The sequence below is a fragment of the Bombina bombina genome, chromosome 12 (assembly GCF_027579735.1).
Source record: "Bombina bombina isolate aBomBom1 chromosome 12, aBomBom1.pri, whole genome shotgun sequence".
Taxonomy (NCBI): domain Eukaryota; kingdom Metazoa; phylum Chordata; class Amphibia; order Anura; family Bombinatoridae; genus Bombina; species Bombina bombina.
The window spans coordinates 75,750,610-75,765,259 of NC_069510.1; the positions used below are offsets into that span (position 1 = coordinate 75,750,610).

General features: G+C 42.8%; 1 protein-coding gene across 2 annotated transcripts in view; it reads left to right on the forward strand.

Annotated features, from left to right (window-relative positions):
* The window catches only part of LOC128642788 (multidrug and toxin extrusion protein 1-like), a 676,487-nt gene that overhangs the window by 632,899 nt on the left and 28,938 nt on the right, over window positions 1–14,650 (forward strand). The window lies entirely within an intron of this gene.

The following is a 14,650-nucleotide window of genomic DNA, read 5'->3' on the forward strand; positions in this document are numbered from 1 at the left end:
CCCTTCAGAGACTGGGCTGCAGGGCAGAATTCCAACATACGACCGAAAAACCCACATCCAAGATGACCACTGCCTTGCTAAAGAAGCTGAAGGTAAAGGTGATGGACTGGCCAAGCATGTCTCCAGACCTAAACCCTATTGTGGGGCATCCTCAAATGGAAGGTGGGGGAGCGCATGGTCTCTAACATCCATCAGCTCTGTGATGTCATCACGGAGGAGTAGAAGAGGACTCCAGTGGCAACCTGTGAAGCTCTGGTAAACTCCATGCCCAAGAGGGTAAGTCAGTGCTGGAAAATAATGGTGGCCACACAAAATATTAAAACTCTGGGCCCAATTTGGACATTTCCACTTAGGGGTGTACTCACTTTTGTTGCCAACGGTTTAGACATTAATGGCTGTGTGTTGAGGTATTTGAGGGGACAGCAAATTTACACTGTTATACAGGCTGTACACTCACTACTTTATTTTGTAGCAAAGTGTAATTTCTTCAGTGTTGTCACATGAAAAGATATAATAAAATATTTACAAAAATGTGAGCGGTGTACTCACTTTTGTGGAATACTGTATATACTGGTTTGTCGACCCCTGACTTATTAGTTATGTGTAGGCTGAGGCATTACATTTCATTAAAGGAGCATTTTAATATAAATATAAAATGCTCTGATTTATTAAAGATTGTGCTTCTGTCACCCCAGACAAGGAGCTGGCATACATGTGTATGTCTCACATATGGAATGCCAATAGATCTACAGTTTAGGTAACTGCAAATATTCTTTAAAATGTATAATTTATTCTGGTATATATTAGCTAAAAACATAATTTATGCTTACCTGATAAATTCCTTTCTCCTGTAGTGTAGTCAGTCCACGGGTCATCCATTACTTATGGGATTATATCTCCTCCCTAACAGGAAGTGCAAGAGGATCACCCAAGCAGAGCTGCTATATAGCTCCTCCCCTCTACGTCATACCCAGTCATTCGACCGAAACCAAACGAGAAAGGAGAAACTATAGGGTGCAGTGGTGACTGGAGTTTAATTTAAAATTTAGACCTGCCGTAAAAACAGGGCGGGCCGTGGACTGACTACACTACAGGAGAAAGGAATTTATCAGGTAAGCATAAATTATGTTTTCTCCTGTTAAGTGTAGTCAGTCCACGGGTCATCCATTACTTATGGGATACCAATACCAAAGCTAAAAGTACACGGATGACGGGAGGGACAGGCAGGATCTTTACACGGAAGGAACCACTGCCTGTAGAACCTTTCTCCCAAAAACAGCCTCCGAAGAAGCAAAAGTGTCAAATTTGTAAAATTTTGAAAAAGTGTGAAGTGAAGACCATGTTGCAGCCTTGCAAATCTGTTCAACAGAGGCCTCATTCTTAAAGGCCCAAGTGGAAGCCACAGCTCTAGTAGAATGAGCTGTAATCCTTTCAGTAGGCTGCTGTCCAGCAGTCTCATAGGCTAAACGTATTATGCTACGAAGCCAAAAAGAGAGAGAGGTAGCCGAAGCTTTTTGACCTCTCCTCTGTCCAGAATAAACGACAAACAGGGAAGAAGTTTGACGAAAATCCTTGGTTGCCTGCAAATAAAATTTCAGGGCACGGACGACGTCCAGATTGTGCAGAAGTCGTTCCTTCTTTGAAGAAGGGTTAGGGCACAATGATGGAACAACAATTTCTTGATTGATATTCTTGTTAGTGACTACCTTAGGTAAGAACCCAGGTTTAGTACGCACAACTACCTTGTCTGAATGAAAAATCAGATAAGGAGAATCACAATGTAAGGCCGATAACTCAGAGACTCTTCGAGCCGAGGAAATAGCCATTAAAAACAGAACTTTCCAAGATAACAGCTTGATATCAATGGAATGAAGGGGTTCAAACGGAACACCTTGCAAAACGTTAAGAACTAAGTTTAAGCTCCACGGCGGAGCAACAGTCTTAAACACAGGCTTAATCCTAGCCAAAGCCTGACAAAAAGCCTGAATGTCTGGAACTTCTGACAGACGTTTGTGTAAAAGGATAGACAGAGCTGAGATCTGTCCCTTTAACGAACTAGCAGATAAGCCCTTTTCTAAACCTTCTTGTAGAAAAGACAATATCCTCGGAATCCTAACCTTACTCCATGAGTAACTCTTGGATTAGCACCAATATAAGTATTTACGCCATATTTTATGGTAAATTTTCCTGGTAACAGGTTTCCTAGCCTGTATTAAGGTATCAATCACTGACTCCGAGAATCCCCTCTTTGATAGAATCAAGCGTTCAATCTCCATGCAGTCAGCCTCTGAGAAATTAGATTTGGATGTTTGAAAGGACCCTGAATCAGAAGGTCCTGTCTCAGAGGCAGAGACCATGGTGGACAGGACGACATGTCCACTAGATCTGCATACCAGGTCCTGCGTGGCCACGCAGGCGCTATTAGAATCATCGATGCTCTCTCCTGTTTGATCCTGGCAATCAATCGAGGAAGCATCGGGAAGGGTGGAAACACATAAGCCATGTTGAATACCCTCAGAGCATCTATCAGTACCGCTCCCGGGTCCCTGGACCTGGATCCGTAACAAGGAAGCTTGGCGTTCTGGCGAGACGCCATGAGATCCAGATCTGGTTTGCCCCAATGATGAAGCAGTTGGGCAAAAACCTCCGGATGAAGTTCCCACTCCCCCGGATGAAAAGTCTGGCGACTTAGGAAATCCGCCTCCCAGTTATCCACGTCTGGGATGTGGATCGCTGACAGGTGGCAAGAGTGAGACTCTGCCCAGCGAATTATCTTTGAGACTTCCATCATCGCTAGGGAACTCCTTGTCCCTCCCTGATGGTTGATGTAAGCCACAGTCGTGATGTTGTCCGACTGAAACCTGATGAACCTCAGAGTTGCTAACTGAGGCCAAGCCAGAAGAGCATTGAAAACTGCCCTTAATTCCAGAATGTTTATTGGAAGGAGTCTCTCCTCCTGAGTCCATGATCCCTGAGCCTTCAGGGAATTCCAGACAGCGCCCCAACCTAGCAGGCTGGCGTCTGTTGTTACAATCGTCCAATCTGGCCTGCTGAAGGGCATCCCCCTGGACAGATGTGGCCGAGAAAGCCACCATAGAAGAGAATCTCTGGTCTCTTGATCCAGATTTAGCATAGGGGACAAATCTGAGTAATCCCCATTCCACTGACTTAGCATGCACAATTGCAGCGGTCTGAGATGCAGGCGTGCAAAAGGTACTATGTCCATTGCCGCTACCATTAAGCCGATTACCTCCATGCACTGAGCCACTGACGGGTGTTGAATGGAATGAAGGACACGGCAAGCATTTAGAAGTTTTGATAACCTGTCCTCTGTCAGGTAAATTTTCATTTCTACAGAATCTATAAGAGTCCCTAAGAAGGGAACTCTTGTGAGTGGCAATAGAGAACTCTTTTCTACGTTCACCTTCCACCCATGCGACCTTAGAAATGCCAGAACTAACTCTGTATGAGACTTGGCAGTTTGGAAACTTGACGCTTGTATCAGAATGTCGTCTAGGTACGGAGCTACCGCTATTCCTCGCGGTCTTAGTACCGCCAGAAGAGAGCCCAGAACCTTTGTAAAGATTCTTGGAGCTGTAGCTAACCCGAAGGGAAGAGCTACAAACTGGTAATGCCTGTTTAGGAAGGCAAACCTTAGATACCGGTAATGATCCTTGTGAATCGGTATGTGAAGGTAGGCATCCTTTAAATCCACTGTGGTCATGTACTGACCCTCTTGGATCATGGGTAAGATGGTCCGAATAGTTTCCATTTTGAACGATGGAACTCTTAGGAATTTGTTTAGGATCTTTAAGTCCAAGATTGGTCTGAAGGTTCCCTCTTTTTTGGGAACCACAAACAGATTTGAGTAAAACCCTTGTCCGTGTTCCGACCGCGGAACTGGGTGGATCACTCCCATTAGTAAAAGGTCTTGTACACAGCGTAGAAACGCCTCTTTCTTTATCTGGTTTGCTGACAACCTTGAAAGATGAAATCTCCCTTTTGGAGGAGAAGCTTTGAAGTCCAGAAGATATCCCTGAGATATGATCTCTAACGCCCAGGGATCCTGGACATCTCTTGCCCAAGCCTGGGCGAAGAGAGAAAGTCTGCCCCCCACTAAATCCGTTTCCGGATCGGGGGCCCTCACTTCATGCTGTCTTAGGGGCAGCAGCAGGTTTTCTGGCCTGCTTGCCCTTGTTCCAGGACTGGTTAGGTTTCCAGCCCTGTCTGTAGCGAGCAACAGTTCCTTCCTGTCTTGGAGCGGAGGAAGTTGATGCTGCTCCTGCCTTGAAGTTACGAAAGGCACGAAAATTAGACTGTTTAGCCCTTGGTTTGGCCCTGTCTTGAGGCAGGGCATGGCCCTTACCTCCAGTAATGTCAGCGATAATTTCTTTCAAACCGGGCCCGAATAATGTCTGCCCTTTGAAAGGAATGTTAAGCAATTTAGATTTAGAAGTGACATCAGCTGACCAGGATTTAAGCCACAGCGCTCTACGCGCTTGAATGGCGAATCCGGAGTTCTTAGCCGTAAGATTAGTTAAGTGTACTACGGCATCAGAAATGAATGAATTAGCTAGCTTAAGGACTTTAAGCTTGTCTATAATCTCATCCAATGGAGCTGTGCTAAGGGTCTCTTCCAGAGACTCAAACCAGAATGCCGCCGCAGCCGTGACAGGCGCAATGCATGCAAGGGGTTGTAATATAAAACCTTGCTGAACAAACATTTTCTTAAGGTAACCCTCTAACTTTTTATCCATTGGATCTGAAAAAGAACAGCTATCCTCCACCGGGATAGTGGTGCGCTTAGCCAGAGTAGAAACTGCTCCCTCCACCTTAGGGACCGTCTGCCATAAGTCCCGTGTGGTGGCGTCTATTGGAAACATTTTTCTAAATATAGGAGGGGGTGAAAAAGGCACACCGGGTCTATCCCACTCCTTGTTAACAATTTCTGTAAGCCTTTTAGGTATAGGAAAAACGTCAGTACACGCCGGTACCGCAAAATATTTATCCAGCCTACATATTTTCTCTGGAATTGCAACCGTGTTACAATCATTCAGAGCCGCTAATACCTCCCCTAGTAATACACGGAGGTTCTCAAGCTTAAATTTTAAATTTGAAATGTCTGAGTCCAGTTTACTTGGATCAGATCCGTCACCCACAGAATGAAGCTCTCCGTCCTCATGTTCTGCAAATTGTGACGCAGTATCAGACATGGCTCTATTATTATCAGCGCACTCTGTTCTTACCCCAGAGTGATCGCGTTTACCCCTAAATTCTGGCAATTTAGATAGTACTTCAGTCATAACATTAGCCATGTCTTGCAAAGTGATTTGTATGGGCCGCCCTGATGTACTTGGCGCCACAATATCACGCACCTCCTGAGCGGGAGGCGAAGGTACTGACACGTGAGGAGAGTTAGTCGGCATAACTTCCCCCTCGTTGTCTGGTGAAAATTTCTTTACATGTACAGATTGGCTTTTATTTAAAGTAGCATAAATGCAATTAGTACACAAATTTCTATTGGGCTCCACATTGGCCTTTAAACATAGTGAACAAAGAGATTCATCTGTGTCAGACATGTTTAAACAGACTAGCAATGAGACTAGCAAGCTTGGAAAATACTTTTCAAATAAATTTACAAGCAACATAAAAAACGCTACTGTGCCTTTAAGAAGCACAAAAAACTGTCACAGTTGAAATAACAATGAACCAAATTAGTTATAGCAACCAAATTTTCACAGTAAATGTATTAAGTTAGCAAAGGATTGCACCCACCAGCAAATGGATGATTAACCCCTTAATACCCAAAAACGGATAACAATTTAATATTAACGTTTTTATCACAGTCAAAACACACTATCACAGGTCTGCTGTGAGTGATTACCTCCCTCAAAACTAGTTTTGGAGACCCCTGAGCTCTGTAGAGACGTCCTGGATCATGGAGGAAGAAATAGGAAGACTGTGACTAAATTTTTACTGCGCAATAAAGCGCTAAAATAGGCCCCTCCCACTCATATTACAACAGTGGGGAAGCTCAGTAAACTGATTTTATTCAGAAACAAACGACAGCCATGTGGTAAAAATCATGCCCATAAAGTTTTATCACCAAGTACCTCAGAAAAAAACGATTAACATGCCAGTAAACGTTTTAAAAATGAAATTATGAAATGTTATTAATAAGCCTGCTGCTAGTCGCTTTCACTGCAGTGTAGGCTCAAATATTACTTAAATATAGACAGTATTTTCTTAGTGAAATTCCATTCCCCAGAAATACCTCAGAGTATACATACATACATATCAGCCTGATACCAGTCGCTACTACTGCATTTAAGGCTGCACTTACATTACATCGGTATTAGCAGTATTTTCTCAGTCAATTCCATTCCTTAGAAAATAATATACTGCAACATACCTCCTTGCAGGTGAGCCCTGCCTGCTATCCCCTGTTCTGAAGTTACCTCACTCCTCAGAATGGCCGAGAACAGCAAGTGGATCTTAGTTACGACCGCTAAGATCATAGACAAACTCAGGTAGATTCTTCTTCTAATGCTGCCTGAGAAGAAACAACACACTCCGGTGCCGTTTAAAATAACAAACTTTTGATTGAAGAAATAAAAACTAAGTTTAACAACCACAGTCCTCTCACACGTCCTATCTATTAGTTAGGTGCAAGAGAATGACTGGGTATGACGTAGAGGGGAGGAGCTATATAGCAGCTCTGCTTGGGTGATCCTCTTGCACTTCCTGTTAGGGAGGAGATATAATCCCATAAGTAATGGATGACCCGTGGACTGACTACACTTAACAGGAGAAACAACCTATTTTTTAGAGAGACAGAAAAAAATGTGTGTATTACACGCTTGCAAACGGGAGGTAGGAGCTGGTGCCTTAAAAAGTGTGCAAATAAAAACAGTGAGCATATTTTGATAATGGAAGTGAATTTGGCATGTTGCTTCCTGGGGATGCACCTCCATGCACTAAGTCCAAACTCGTTAATGAGAGTGTGTTTCAAAGTGCTTACTCCTACATTATTGAACTTGTAAACTGAAACGAGCATTCGTGAACGTGAGTTCAATGTTGTAAACACAAACAAACACTTTGAAACACACTCTCATAAACAAGTTTGAACTTAGCATACATGGAGGCACATCCCCTATAAAAACATAATTTATGCTTACCAGATAAATTCCTTTCCTTCTGGATAGGGAGAGTCCACGGCTTTATTCCTTACTGTTGGGAAAAACAACACCTGGCCACCAGGAGGAGGCAAAGACACCCCTGCCAAAGGCTTAAATATCCCTCCCACTTCCTCATTCTGCTGAGGGAACAAGGAAAAGTAGGAGAAACATTAGGGTATAAATGGTACCAGAAAAATAAAATAAATAATAGGGGACTGCCCAAAGACAAGAAAAAATGTGCGGGGGCTGTGGCCTCACCCTATCCGGAAGGAAAGAATTTATCTGGTAAGCATAAATTATGTTTTTCTTCCTAAGATAGGGAGAGTCCATGGCTTCATTCCATACTGTTGGGAAAACTATACCCAAGCTTCAGAGGACACTGAATGAATGACGGGAGGGAACAGAAAAAAGAGGGGGACCCTATTCTGAGTGCACCACAGCCTACAAAACTTTTCTCCCGAAAGCTATTTCAGCCGAAGCAAAAACATCAAACTTGTAAAATTTTGAAAAAGTATGTAAGGAGGACCAGGAACCTTACACATCTGATCAATTGAGGCCTCGTTCTTTAAGGCCCAAGAGGAAGTCACTGCTCTAGTTGAATGAGCCATTATCCTCTCAGGAGGACGATTTCCCGTTGTCTCGTAAGTTAAGCGGATTTACACTCCTTAACAAAAAAAGATAGGGAAGTCAAAGTAGCCTTCTGCTCCTTATGCTTTCCCAAATAGACAACAAACAAAGAGGAAGATTGTCTAAACTCCTTAGTAGAATGAAGATAGAACTTCAAGGCGCTAACCACATCCAAATTGTGAAGTAAGCATTCCTTCGATGAAGGAGGATTAGGACGCAAGGAAAGAACCACAATCTCCTGATTGATGTTGCGATCTGACACAACCTCAGGAAGAAATCCTAATTTAGTACGTAAAACTGCCTTAAGGGGGCTCACATTGCAAAGCAGAGATCTCAGAAAAAATAGCCAATAAAAAGAGCACCTTCCAAGATAACAATTTAATGTCAACAGAATGCAGAGGCTCAAATGGAACCTGTTGCAAAGAACAAGATTTAGGCTCCAAGGAGGAGCCCCAGATCTAAACACAGGTCTGATCCTAATCAGAGCCTAAACAAAGTACTGCACGTCTGGAAGCTCAGCCAGTCTCTTGAGCAATAAATCCAACAGGGCCGAAATCTGTACCGTCAGGAAACTAGTAGAAAGGTATGTATGGAGAGAGTGGTGTGTATTCAGTGGACACACCATGCCCTTAGGGGGCGCTTCCTCAGTTTCAATATAATAGGTGATATGGTAGTGCTTGTAATGTCTCAACAGAAAAAAACAGGCCTAAATCTAGAAATATGATAATAGCAACAATAATAAAACTATAAATAAAACCCTAAAAAATCTAAAATGTGGACATATGGAAGTAACCACAATGCTGAAAATGATAATAGTAAAAAACTATATATATATATATATATATATATATATTACTGGAATATAAACATAGATTGGAAAAAATATTAAAACCAATTCAAAACCAAATACTGATAATGTGAAAGTCTATGAGTCCAGGGTAATGACAGTTCCCAGATGTTTGAGGCTGCACTCTGTCAAAGGATAGCTATCCTGTAGTATGGAATCTAAAAAAGAATAAAAAACAGAGGCGCCACCATGGCCTAATATCGCCAGTACAGGTAAAATGAGCAGCAATATGAGAATGTGAATACTCACAAACATAAAGCACCCCACTGGTGCTAGTAGAGCAGACTGACACTTCTCAGTGGTTCAGCACACTGTATCCAAAGCGCAGAGACAGTCACGAATCCTCTGACACTCCAATGTATATGTGCCTATGGATAAAGGAAAAAGCAACACGACATGGCCCAATATCATCAGGACAAGGGGAAAATAATACCAATAGCTTGCACTTACAAGATGGTGGGCACCTGCAGGTGCAATCTCAGCAAACTGGAGCCAAAACGTCGCCCAGTAGACTTGAAACAGCAATCCTCAACAGGAACCAGGATCAACGATATAATTTATCACAGGAGGTGAAAAAAATACACACAATAGCAAGTGTATAAAAGTATAAAAAGTCTTTATTAACACAGCAACTAGTTTCTCAGCCTACTCAGGGCTGTTTCATCAGGCTATCATATCGATAGCCTGATGAAACAGCCCTGAGTAGGCTGAGAAACTAGTTGCTGTGTTAATAAAGACTTTTTATACTTTTATACACTTGCTATTGTGTGTATTTTTTTCACCTCCTGTGATAAATTATATCGTTGATCCTGGTTCCTGTTGAGGATTGCTGTTTCAAGTCTACTGGGCGACGTTTTGGCTCCAGTTTGCTGAGATTGCACCTGCAGGTGCCCACCATCTTGTAAGTGCAAGCTATTGGTATTATTTTCCCCTTGTCCTGATTATATTGGGCCATGTTGTGTTGCTTTTTCCTTTATCCATAGGCACATATACATTGGAGTGTCAGAGGATTCCTGACTGTCTCTGCGCTTTGGATACAGTGTGCTGAACCACTGAGAAGTGTCAGTCTGCTCTACTAGCACCAGTGGGGTTCTTTATGTTTGTGAGTATTCACATTCTCATATTGCTGCTCATTTTACCTGTACTGGCGATATTAGGCCATGGTGGCGCCTCTGTTTTTTATTCTTAACTAGTAGAAAGGCCCTTCTCCAGCTCATCCTGGGGAAAAGATAAGATCCTTGCAGCCTTAACTCTGTGCAAGGAAAAATCATGATCTTCACACCAGAATAAGTAGGTCCTCCACACCCTGTGGTAGATACGCAGATTAACTGGTTTACAAGCTTGAATAAGAGTATCAATGACACTCTCAGAGAAACCACTCTTGGCTAAGATTAAGCGTTCAATATACACGCAGTCAGCCTCAGAGAATCTAGATTTTGATGAACAAATGGACCTTGTATCAGCAGGTCTCTGCAACAAGGTAACTTCCACGGAGGAGATGAGGACATCCCCACTAGATCTGCGAACCTCGGCCACAATGGAGCAATCAAGATTACTGATAACCGCTCCTGCTTGATGCATGCCATCACTTGAGGAAGAAGCGGCAATGGAGGAAAAAGATATATGAGTTTGAACCTCCCGGGCACTGATAGTGAGATACTTCCTTCATCGCCAAGGAACTTCTTGTTCCCCCCTGATAGTTGATGTAAGCCACTGAGGTTATATTTTCTGATTGGAATCTGATAAACTGGGATGAACCCAGAAGTGGCCAAGCCTTCAAGGCCTTGAAGATTGCCGTAGTTCCAAAATATTTATCGGGAGGGAGGGCTCCTCCTGAGTACACAACTCCTGTGCCTTCCTGGCACCCCAAACAGCTCCCCATCCAGATAGGCTTGCGTCCATAGTCACAATCTCCCATGATGTTCTTAAGAAGCATGTCCCTCAGGACAGATGATCTGGACAGAGCCACCAAGAGAGTGATTCTCTTGACAGGCTCTATAATACAATCTGTTGAGACAGATCTGAATAATCGCCGTTCCACTGCCTCAACATGCACAGTTATAAAGGTCTGAGACGGAACCTGGCAAAAGGAATGATGTCCATGAAAACACCATGAGACCAATCACCTCCATACACTGAGCCACAGAGGGACTCAAGGAGGTCCGGAGGGCAAGACATGCCGAAGTTAGCTTGCAACGTCTATGGTCTGTTAGAAATATCCTCATGGATATGGAGTCTATTATAGTACCCAGGAATTCCACGCTGGTACTTGGGATAAGAGTAAGTTTATCTTCCATCCATGTGATCGAAGAAGACTGAGAAGGGACTCCAAGAATTCTTCCGCAAGACAAAAGGATGGTGCTTGCACCAGAATATCGTCCAACTCTGGGGCTACTGCAATACCATGAATTCTGGCAACAGCTAGAAGAGCCCCCAGAACCTTCGAAAAGATTCTTGGAGCAGTAGCTAGGAGAAACGGAATGGCAATGAACTGGAAGTGCTGGTCCAGAAATGCAAACCTCAAGAACTGAAAGTGTTCCCTGTGGATTGGAACATGAAGGTAAGCCTCTTTCAGATCTATAGTGGTAATAAATTGGCCTTCCTGAATTAAAGGAAAGATGGATCTTATCGTCTCCATCTTGAAGGAAGGGATGCTGAGAAATTTGTTTAAGAACTTTAGGTCCCGAATTGGGTGGAAAGTTCCCTCCTCCTTCGGGACCACGAATAGGTTTGAATAAAACCCCAAACCTCTTTCTTCGATAGGCATCGGGCAACGCACCGTAGAAAGGCATCCCTCTTTTCTGGTCTGGTAGACAGATTCGAGAGAAGGAATCTGCTCCTTGGCAGATGAGATTTGAAGCTTATCTTGTATCCCCGAAATACCACCTCCAGGACCCACAGATCCTGTATGGCCTTGAACCAGTCGTCTGAAAAAAAGAGACAGTCTGCACCCTACACGATCTGATCCCAGATCAGGGGCTGCCCCTTCATGCCGATATGTTTTCGGCAGGCTTCTTATTCTGCTTGGATTTATTTCAGGACTGAGCGGGCTTCAAAGTACTCTTGAGTTGCTCGGGGTTGGAGAAGGATTGTTGTCGTTAGGCTTTGTCAGAGAGGAAGGAACGAAAATTAGAAGATTGTCGTCCCTTAGACTTGTTCTTCTTATCTTGCGGTAGGAAGGCACCCTTGTCTCCGGTAACCCTAGAAATAATGGAGTCCAGGCCTGGACCAAATAAAATCTTTCCCTTGAAGGGAAGAGAAAGGAGTCTGGACTTAGAAGTCATATCCGCAGACCAAGACTTCAACCAGAGCGCCCTGTGGACTAAGACCGCAAAGCCAGAGGCCATTGCATTTAGGCAAATAATTTGCATGTTCGCATCACAGATAAAAGAATTAGCAATTCTCAGAGCTTTAATTTTGTTGTGAATATCCTCGAGGGAGACTCCACCTCAATGAGTTCCGACAAAGAGTCAAACCAGTAGGTAGCCGCTCCGGCAACCGTGGCAACTGCAGCCGCCGGTTGAAACAAAAATCCTGTATGTTGAAACATCTTTCTCATAAAGGCTTCCATTTTCTTATCCATTGGCTCTCTGAAAGAACAACTATCCTCAAGAGGTATAGTAGTACGATTAGCAAGCGTAGAGATAGCACCATCCACCTTAGGAATGGAGCCCCACAAATCCAGTTGAGAGTCTGGGACTGGGAACAAATTTTTAAAAGTAGATGAGGGGGAAAAGGAAGAACCAATTCTTTCCCATTAATTCTTAATAATGTTTGCCATCTTAACCGACACAGGAAAAGTCAAAGGAACTTTCCTGTCTTTATAAACTCTGTCTAATTTAGGAATCATAGGGTGTCCAGACAGCACGGTCTCTGGAACCTCTAACGTAGACAGAACCTCCTTTAATAAAAAACACAAGTGCTCAATTTTAAATCTAAAGGACGGTTCCGCAGCAGCTTAGACGCTAAGGACTCTGACCCAGAAAGTTCACCCTCTGAAGCTACAGAAGTTAACTCATCATCGGATAACTGGGACATAATAGCTAAATCCGATAAATATTTAGATGACTCCGGGTCAGGAGAACTATGTTTAACCTTTTCTCTTGTGTTTGTTAGAGCGAGGTAATGCACTGAGGGCTGCAGACACTGCCGTTAGTAACTGCACTGCAAAGTCTGCAGCATGTGGAGTGGATAATGTAGCAAGGGTAGTAATCTCACGGGAAGCCAAGTCCTGAGAGGTAGACATCTCCCTTCTTAGACTTTATAATGGTGATAAGGCATGTGAAACATAATTGAGTGGGTGGGAAAACCACGGCCTCCTCACAATATAAACAGCTAGGATTTAGTACAGAAGGAGTACCTTCTAACATGTCAGAGTCCTCCATAGCTCAGGTTATACCCACAGAAGGACTCAAATAAAAAAGTTTTTTATTATAGAAAACTGCACCTTTATACTCCCAATGGCTGGGGCACTCACCACCTACTATAACCAAACAGTTAACAGAGGAAACACTCTCCTAAGGTTCAAGTCTCAGTCGGAATGGAGGAAATGAACATAGACCACACCTGGTCACATGGAGTGCAAGACAGTACTTCCCTTGTTATTACAAGTACAGCAAGTAATAGGAGCTGTGCAACACTTTCAAAAACTAAAGTGAAACTTAAAAGTGAAACCTGTTTGTTCCAGCAAAAACACACAGTCTATCAGCTCAGGAATAAAATCACACCAAGCAGCATGTAAATAATTAATACACTGATTAATTAACCACAACTGTTCAATAAATCCCCTTCAAAGGTTATTAACCATGGATCCTATCAAGGTATAAAGAAGCTACACTGTGACCCTGTTATAGCGTTTTATGTGTAAAAATGTAAACCACATATAGGATCCATGCTGTGGAACAGAACACAGCCTCTCAAGTGTGACAGTCTTATAGCAGCGCTCCTGACATGGACTTGAGTGAGAGAAAGCAGGCAGTGAAACTCGTCAACACTGTTTGCTTAGGAGCTGTTAGCAGTAGTCTAGATGGTTTCGCAGAAAAACTCTCCCTTTCATCAATACTCTCATTAGAAGGTTGACATGACTACTTAAAACTCCAGTCCTATTTAGAAGGGCAGATACCCTTTTCAGGACTCTCCATATCTTCTGACACTTCTCTGCCACCTCCTAACATGACGAAAGGCAAAGAATGACTGGGGTAATGAGGAAGTGGGAGGAATATTTAAGAATTTGGCTGGGGTGTCTTTGCCTCCTCCTGGTGGCCAGGTTTTTTATTCCCCAACAGTAAGGAATAAAGCTGTGGACTCTCCCTACCTTAGGAAGGAAAACCAGTTTACGAAGGCATTATCTCATTTCAGGTTCTCCTAGGCAGATACAATGTAGCAAGGCTGTGGGTTTACAATTTACAGTTTAAGGAGTGTAAAAATCCAGGAAAAAAATCTAAGTCCTTTGCATAGAAAACTGTAGTCACTGTATTGTTTTCAGTTCATGCCTAATTGGAAATGGTGCTTTAACAAAAAACAGATGTAAATATTGTCCAAAACAATACTTTTGAAAGTTGAAAAGTGACCCTAAAGTGATAGAAAAATGGTTCACAGTCTGCACATCCTGACAATATAAAAGATGCATTTAGATGGATTAGCATCTAAATGATTGTGCAATCTTTTTTAAAAACCCAATTTAATAGACGGCAGTACTGTTAGTAACACAACAGTGCAAGTGTGACTTACAATCAAATATTAAAATTAAAAAGATTCAATTTTTAGATGCTGGGGACCTGAAATGACTATAGAAGTAAGCCAATCATGCCAAGATACTTATGGTATTCATATGGTTACTTAGTTTAACAGATGTATTCTTATGAGACTATAGATTAATGTCACACATGCAAATTAGTATTTTCCTTGCATAGTGAACAAAAGAGTTACATAAACCTTAAGAGGTCTAAATGTCATTTAATACCTGTCAGTTTTCAGAGACCTCCCAGTTTCTATTTTG